Genomic DNA, 6,318 nt, shown 5'->3' on the forward strand with positions numbered 1-6,318 from the left:
AAAAAGCTTCACAGAGACAATGGGGTTTTACCGGGCTTAGAGAGTTAGATCTGAATGGGCCTAGAGGGTTGGAACAGACATTCCAGGTAAGAAAAATAATTGGAGGAGGAAACAGAGAAGATTGTTGAAGCAGAGAGGACATTTATCATTCATCAGGACCCCATGAACATTTGCTGAGTCTATGTCCATTTTATTCTTCTATATTTCAAGGAACAGAGACATAATGCTCTGTAATGCTGCTGCAGCTAAGTCGCTCCAGTCATGTCTGATTCTGTGCAACCCCATAGATGGCAGCCCACCAGGCTCCCCCATCCCTGGGATTCTCCAGGCAAGAACACTGGAGTGGGTTGCCATTTCCTTCTCCAATGCATGAAAGTGGAAAGTGAAAGGGAAGTCACTCAGTCGTGTCTGACTCTTAGCGACCCCATGGACTGCAGCCTACCAGGCTCCTCTGCCTATGGGATTCTCCAGGCAAGAGCACTGGAGTGGGGTGCCATTGCCTTCTCCTCTCCTGTAATGAGCTTTGTTTTATTATAAGCAAGTTGTTCTGCACTAGGAGTCTCCTGGCGTCACTGTTCTCTGTCTAGTTATTTCTGTTTTTCCTGTGTCTGCTTTTCTCTTTCTCTCCACCCATTCCCATCTTGGAATGTGGAAGTGAGGAGTAGTAAAGAGATAAGTAAAATGTTGGGTGAACACATTTGCCTTTGACCTTGAGAAATTCACGGTCTCCTTAGAAGATAAGACAAAGAAAACCCACTATGATCCATTCTATAGCGGAAGACAGCAGAGGGTGCTATGGGATCAACAAGGGCCCACTGTTGAGTCTGAGCAGAGTTCAGAGAGGGTTTGTGGGTGCTATGAGCTGTGTCTTAAATATGGGTCAGTAAGGTCATGGTTTGTAAGACTGCAGCAGAGGCAACGTAAGGGGCAGCAGCGTGTATGATTCATCATGATGGGCACTGAAAAAATACAGTAATCTGGTATTTCTAGGTTATAAAGTGAAAGGTGAAGAAGGTGAGCAATGATTGTGTAATAAATAGTTGGGTTCGTGTGCCCTGCAGTGGATTTGAACTTTTCTCACAAGCTATGTGTTGCCTTTGGAAGGCTGTAAACAGCAGAGTAAACTCTGGGAGTTGGTGATGGACAGGGAGGCCTGGTGTGCTGCAGACCATGGGTTTGCAAAGAGTTGGACATGACTGAACTGAACTGAACTGAAGCAACAGAGCATAGAATTGCATTTCAAGAGATTGTGCTTTTTGGCTGAGTGAAAGATGAATGTGAGGAAGGAAAAGATGAAGACCTGAGTAATGTAAACATACTCTATTTCTTCATTCTCTGGAGTGCATGCTATTTCCCTTTACATAGCCTATGTCTTGAAATCATCTTCCAGTGCCATACTGCATAAGGTAAGATGGTAACAAAAAATACTGTTAGGGAAGAGAGAGCATGATACAGATATGAGGCAGAGAAAGTCTCTTTTCCCTTGATCCCTGGGTGATGTACTACAGACTGAAGCAGATAACTTTCACTCATGGGCTTAGGAGATCAGACCCTGTTTTTGTCAACAATATCCCCATTACTGAAGAAAGCTGCAGTCATCACTCCTGTGTTATGAGAAGGATGAGCTTCCCATAGGACTAGTGCAAAATGCACAATTTGGTTTCATTGTCTGCATTAGAATATATATTCACAGAATACAAAACTGAACAATGCTACATTAATCTCCATGCCACAGTCTTGTCACATTCTACAGTTGAAGTCATGTAAGTATCAAATGATTATCCCAGGGAAATTTTATCAGCCTCCCATTTAGACTTGCTCAATTGAGTGGTAGCTCTTTTACAGGGATGAAAGTAGCTGTAATTGGCAAATGCCGATGAAAGAGCCATTAGCAAGTCTTTGAAGGCTTCTGAAACCTCAGGTCTTTCTCAGCACCATTTCTCACCTTATTTGGCACAACTTTTGAGGTGACCGAACTTGTTTGGTTTGTAAATTAGAAGGATGGAAGTGTAGGTCATTCATTAAAATAACTCCAGAGTGAGTTTGCCAACACAGGAAAGCATATTATTAAATTTTATTCTTCATAGCAAAAATATAACTCAGTAAAGTTATAAAGTTATATTTTTATAAATTCTGATCTTATATAGTAGATGTTATGATAATGCAGTCAAAATATACTTGTTAATGAGAAAAAAGAAGGGTAATGGAATTTTTTTTTACTTGAATTATTCAGGTTATTTATTTTCTTAGGATGCATTTACTGGATAACTCTGGAACTTTCCATTCAACTTTGCAATTCACTGGCTACTTAATATAGTGCAGTGAATGTCATAGGCTTTCAAATATTACTAGATAAAAAGTGAAGAAAAGGATCATATAATTCCTCGTACAGACAGACTTATGGAAGGCAGTCAAGAAAGCTGATGCAAGAGGCAGATTTTGGTCCTTCTAAACAGGATGCTAATGTACATTCCTCATGGTTGAATGTTAGGATGTTCGTTTTCTTTTTTTGTATATTTTCCAAGGAGAAAGCTGAGATTATCCTGATTATGAGAGGATGTCGACTTTGCCAACATTTCCTATTCCACAGGGAAAGGGTGGGCTGACATTGTGTAAAGCTCCACAAGTTCTCACTCCAGCCCTATTCTCATTTCCACAGTGAACTCCAAACAGCCCCTTCCTGACTGTAGCTGGTGACAGTGCAGGCCGGTTTGTAAAACTCCAAATCCAAGGACCAGACTGGGGATTTGGAGAAATGGAGCCTTTCAACTCATCATAGGCAATGTTACACTCCAGTTACAGAACTAACTAAAGTTGATTTATTACTTTTAGGTCAGAGTTGCACCAGACTCAGTCTTCACAAGGAGAAAGAGGCCAAATCAATAGTATTTGCCTAGCTTTTGTTTTGAGGAGTCTTTTTTTTTAACCAAAAATTTGGAAAGACCAGAGTATGCACAATCTAATTATCTGCATTTTTAGCAGAATTCTCCATCTTCTCTTCTCAGCTTCACTGCTCAAAGGGATACCTGCCTCTGAAGTTTATATTTGGCCCATGAATCTTAAACATCAAACGTTGTATGTGAATTAGGTCTTCACTTTTAGAGCATTTATATTCAACATTTTGGTCCAGTTTTTACGTTTTTGATTTTAAAATAATTTATTTTCATAGTTATATTTATTTATATACATTGTACATGTACATAAATATAAAAGTAAATTTATAATTCTTTCCAACATGTTTGAAATGTAATAATTGCTCAACACTTAATAAGTTGCTTAATTAGACAAACATTTGAAACAATTGTCACTCTAATTGCAATTATGACTTTCTTTGAATCTTACAAATAATTTGCTTAACTTTCTTAGTAGGTATCTGATCTATACATGTTTCTGAAATAATAAATATGTTTCAGTGCTTATTAAACCTTACAAAAGGAAAGTGCTTCTTGTCTTGAAATCTCAAATGCTTACAGTGAATCCAAGAGAATAATATTTCATGCAAACATATATTGCTAAAAGACAGACTTCAGTTTAATTATTTTTTAAGCATTCTCATCTTTTAGCGGGAGCTTTGTGTTAATCCTTTATACTTGCTTGTAGTGTTTAGATAAGCACACATGGTTTCCTTGGAGTAGATTCATTTGGGGTTGGGTCCTATAATGGGTGGGGTGTAAAACATTCATAGGGAAGGAAATAAGTGATAGTAGTATTACGATAGGAGGAGAAGTGCCAAAGTTCATTTTTAATAGTCACAGATGTGTGGCCTTCTGTATTAATTCATCCTCAAAGTTTTATTAGAGGATTGTATTATGTTCTTTTTTTCCTTGTATTTTTGTATACAGGGAGAAAATTATATTACAAAAATCCCTTGATCTGTTTCTTCTTGACTTTGGAAACTTGCATGACATATTATCAACAGGCAGGCAAATCCCACAAAGCTATTACCTTTCAGGATGTGTCTCAGGGTGGTATGCTCCTGGCAGAATTTCTCCATGTCTAGTTACTATTTGCAGATTCCGTGCAATTGTTAAAATGTTGTTTCAATAAAAACAAGATGATCATATTAGTGAAAGTATGTAAGAGGAACAGACAGCTTCAGAAACCTCAACTGTAATCCTACTAGGCACAGTCTCCAGCTGGGCTTGACAAAGAGTCAGGTGTTGTATCAGGAGGGAAGACAGTGGTCACACTTACGATGGTGTTGTTTGAGTCAAATGATCAGGGCTCTCCTGTTTTATCTTAAACTTGTGGAGACAGGTTATGTTTCTGATGAGGGCAACCAAATAATGCACTGGTAACCCAAACCTGTTTATCCTCCGACTATGGGGTATGTTACATTATACTTTATCTTTCAACCCTGGGAGGTGATCTTAGTAATAAGGTGACATGTGCTTTCCCTGAACTGGGGTCCATCTTCCAGATAAGTATCGGAAACCTCCCCTTTGAAATGGGTCTTACCTCTCGTATCTAGAAGAGGTGTGGTCATGGTGGGGTCAGTGAGTTGCCAGAGACACTCATATTTTCCTTATTTTTCTTCTTTAAGTTGCTTTAATGCATAGTACCATCACTATTGAGCTTGCTGTTTTTTCTCTTCAAGCTTATCATTCCTTTTGTAGTCTGTATTTTACTTGGGGCACCGATTTCCATTAACTTTTCAACCTATAAAACTAGGAGTGAACTCCTAATTTCATTTTCTTTCTCTGACTCTGTTCCCATCATTTGTTTCTATTTGACTTGTTCAATATAAAGCTCATTAGAAGAGAATGAAGTCCTCTTTGAAAAAGAGTTTCTATAACTAAGCTAGTCCCCGTCTAAACAGAAGAAAAAAGGAAAACAAAAGGAAAAGGAAGCTCAAATCTTCCCAAACATTTGTCTAATAAATTATAACATCACAAAAATTACATCTTTTTCAAAGTTATTAAGAAATGAATATTTTAAAACAATGAGCTATAATTCAATACATTTGTTTTTTTGTTTGTTTATTTATAAAACATACTTCCCTCCTTCCTAAAAAAATTGGTGTGTATTTTAATGAGAGTGCATATTTTATAGGAAATTTCAAGAGAGAGATCAGAAATAGCAAGAATTTTTTTAGAAAGCACAGAAATTAGGGAAGGTGACTTAATTTTATCTTTTATCATGAAAAAGAGTGACTACAATGAAAATAAATTATATTGAGTTTCCTGGTAGCTAAAGGATGCTAGAGAGAAGCTAATAATTTATCAAAAAATATCCACTTAGATTTATTCATGTAACTGATCACAGGTAAACAAATAAGAGACATTTACAAGACAATATTTGTAAACAGATTCTTCAAAGACAAGAAAGACTCTTCTTTTGAATTCTTTCCAAGTCTGGAATCTGAAACCCTTAATTTATCTGAGATGATCTCTCCTTTCATACTGTCCCTTCCCTGAATCACACAGTTAAGTGACCCTCAAATTAAACTTGATTTTTCCTAAAATTCATCAAAGATGATAACAGTGGCTTTATTTGTTGATCAAATTTTGCAGGGCTTAAGAAGCATTTCAAACTATGAATACTTTTAGAAATTATAGCATTTCCCTTAGGAAATTAAAGTATCATTAAACTAGTATATTTGTATTCCAAATAGTAAGATAATGGCATGAAAGTGGGGGGTATGATTATTAAGAGCTTAGCATAAATATCTATAAAATTATCTTGAGTTATGTAGATAGTCAGTTATAGAATTTATCTTTTTCATTTTTAAAAAGTTTTACTTATTTTTACTGGCATATAGTTGCTTTTAAATGCTGTTAGTTTCTGCTGTACAACAAAGTGCATCAGCTACATGTATACTTATATCCTCTCCCTCTTGAAGCTGCCTGCCACCCCCAGCACCGCCCCCCATCCTTGTCAGCCCAGAGCCCTGAGCTTTGAATTCAGCAGTTAAAACCTAAAATGACTTTTGATTGCAGTAGGTAAATTCACATAAATATCTCTAAGAGGAGATGTGTGATGCATGAGTTACAAAAAAGAGAAACCCAGACTCTAGAAAACAAAAGTGAAATTCTTGGTTCTCCTCTACTCTTTGAACTTCCATATTTCCTCTAAAGCCTGACTTGTGATTTAGTTCATATAACTACTTTATTTACCCTAGCATTTCAAATCTTAGAAGTTTCTATTCTTTAACACTCAGTCCCTTTGGGTAGCTTGCCACCCACTTCTTTGAGGTTTATCCTATAGCTGAACCTGTGATAAGCAAAGAAAAACATACCCTTTTACTTCAATAGTTCTGTAAAGATTAGTTACTTCCTATCCAGATTAGTATTTAGAGCTGAGATTACCCTGAAAAAA

This window comes from Bos javanicus, chromosome 8 (assembly GCF_032452875.1).
Source record: "Bos javanicus breed banteng chromosome 8, ARS-OSU_banteng_1.0, whole genome shotgun sequence".
Lineage (NCBI taxonomy): Eukaryota > Metazoa > Chordata > Mammalia > Artiodactyla > Bovidae > Bos > Bos javanicus.